Source organism: Phyllostomus hastatus, unplaced genomic scaffold, assembly GCF_019186645.2.
Source record: "Phyllostomus hastatus isolate PE091 unplaced genomic scaffold, TTU_PhHast_1.1 phas_contig_40, whole genome shotgun sequence".
Taxonomy (NCBI): Eukaryota; Metazoa; Chordata; class Mammalia; order Chiroptera; family Phyllostomidae; genus Phyllostomus; species Phyllostomus hastatus.
The window spans coordinates 48,719,026-48,721,645 of NW_025333872.1; the positions used below are offsets into that span (position 1 = coordinate 48,719,026).

General features: G+C 32.2%; 1 non-coding gene across 1 annotated transcript; it reads right to left on the bottom strand.

Moving 5' to 3' along the window:
* Positions 1–493: 493 nt before the first annotated feature.
* Positions 494–629, bottom strand: LOC123822361. The gene has a single exon (XR_006786317.1). It is a non-coding gene; the product is annotated as a U4 spliceosomal RNA (small nuclear RNA).
* Positions 630–2,620: the final 1,991 nt, after the last annotated feature.

Consider the following 2,620-nt stretch of genomic DNA (forward strand, 5'->3'; position numbering starts at 1 on the left):
GAAGATAAATAGTGTCTTTCCAGTTAAGGTGAGCTTGATTTTTTCTGTTGAAGTTCAGCAAGCGTTAGATTAATTAACTATTAAGGACAAATGAGAAATGGTGGAGAGTACCTAATCCTACATAGATATTTGTATTTAAAGTTTACTCTGTGTTATGTATCACATTTAGAAATAATGTTACTATAAACTACAACAACAAAACAGTTTGTGTTACCCTAAAATTTTGAATGGGACAAAATTCTAGGATATTTTAGAATAATTAAGCACAAACACCTAGCTATTTTTAAATAAAAATTATGCTTTAATATATCAAAAAATAAGACTTAAATTTTTTTCTTTAATTTTAATGGAATTCAGGTGTGTTCCACAGAGACCTTTGGGCCACTGACTGGCATTTGGATAGGTGGCTGCAGAGCACCAGTGCTGGTAGAGCTGGGGCAGTTTCCATACCAGGAAGCAGTTACTCTGGTTTACTGGGTCTGCATTACCTTCTAACCTGAGGTCCTTTCACACAAGCTTTTTCGGTTTTCCCCATTGAAGAGAACCAAACCTGAAATTCTGTTTTCAATTAGCAATAATCGCGCCTCGGATAAACCTCATGGGCTACGATACTGCCACTGCACAAAGCTATGAAATCCTGTTTATGAAATTTAACTTTGTAATGAATTTTTGAGAACATAGATGCTTTATGTTTATAAATAGGTATGTATGTATATATAAAAGCACAGAAATATCACACAAAAGCTACAAAGGAGGTAAAACAATTTAAAACATGTTTATTAGTTGTACATAAACTTATTCAAATATTTTTTAAAAACAGGAACAAATTTGATAAGGTTAGATGGTTTATTATTTTTGTACTAAAATAAATATTTTAACTTTTATAAGAAACTTTCTTGCCCTGGCTGGTGTAGCTCAGTGGATTGAGTGCGGGCTGCGAACCAAAGCGTCACAGGTTCAATTCCCAGTCAGGGCACATTCCTGGGTTGCAGGCCATGGCCCCCAGCAACTGCACATTGATGTTTCTCTCTCTCTCTTTCTCCCTCCTTTTCCTCTCTAAAAATAAATAAATAAAAATATTTAAAAAAAAGTATAATAAAAAAAAAGCAACCCACCTGGATGACTATTTAAAAAAAAAGAAAGTTTCATTATGTAACTTCTCTTTTAAATGATTTCACATACACATACTAGAGTTATATTATTTATTTCAGTCATATTCCAAAGTTAAAATCTGTAATTCTTAGAATTTTGCCACACATATGCTAGTCTAAGATCTAGGATGTTGACTAAGAACATTAATTTTGTTTTTTATAAAATTGTGATGTGTCCAATAAGTGTAGCTTGCTGCTTCAGTTTTAAATTATCTGGCAATATATAGAATATTATCTTATTTCTTTTGTTTCAGTATTTTTATATAATGCTCAGGATAACTAAATCTACCAATATAGGGAACACAAAAATATATAATTAACATGGTTGCTAGAAACTATGAACATTACCATGAGAGCTTGGACCCCTGACCTCAAAGAGATATCACCTGTTTTCAGAGTTAAAATTAAAATAAACATGAGAAACAGTAAGTGAAGATGGTACACTTCTTGGTGTGGACCACATTCTACAGAGAGTTTGGCGACTTCTCTAGGCACCAGAGCAGGACCCACAGGGGATGAAACTGGAGTGGAAGCTGAAGAACACAGAGGAAGTGGAGGTAGCTGTAGAGCCTTAGGGTTACAACATGTTTTAAAGTTAATTGTTGAATAAGCAAATGATATCAGCTTATGTGCCTTTACAAATAGTACTGAAATGATACTTTTTGCAAATTATATTAAATGTATTCATTTTTGATATAATCACACAGCATACACTCTCAGAGCTCAACATAAAAAATCAACAAGGTGTTTTTGTGATTAATAAAAATATAATTATGTGTTAAAAATAATTAATTTTATATGTAGTAAAATTCATGGTTATGAAAGTACTATCCACACAGAAATATCAGTTTGGAACAAAAGCTAATTAAGGGAACTTGTATAACCCTTTATTAAATAGCTATTTACCTGAATTATTTTTTCAAAACAAACAAGGTTATTACTATTGTTTCAAAACATCTGTATAAAAGTATATAAAAATTTAAAAAGCATAACATCTAAAAATATTAAATGAAAATATTGAACTAATATTTTCTAATACCAACATACCAATCTCTTGAAGATAGAGCAAATCTACATATTCAGTGTAAGTTGACCACTGATTTTACTCTTTTTCAAAGGGAAATGCAGGTCACTTTAATGCTTTATTTGTTTATTTGTTTACATTTGATCATGTGAAAAAGGCCATATTGTATGGCTGTAATTTAGTTGTAGTAATAACTACTTATATGAAAATTGTCCATCTAAATGTTTGTAGTGACTATATAAAGGCCATCTTAATTTTACTGCAAATTTCTCTCCCATGTGCTAGTGTGTCTCACAGGTGCTAACACAGCCTTTCTAAACCCAAACTCCCCTAATTTAGACTTCCTCAGGTGTATCACATAGTGGTCTGCAACATCAAATTTCACCCACGTATACAAGACCAGTTTTGGAGCATCAGGCTTGACCCTCACCTCTGATAGCCATTT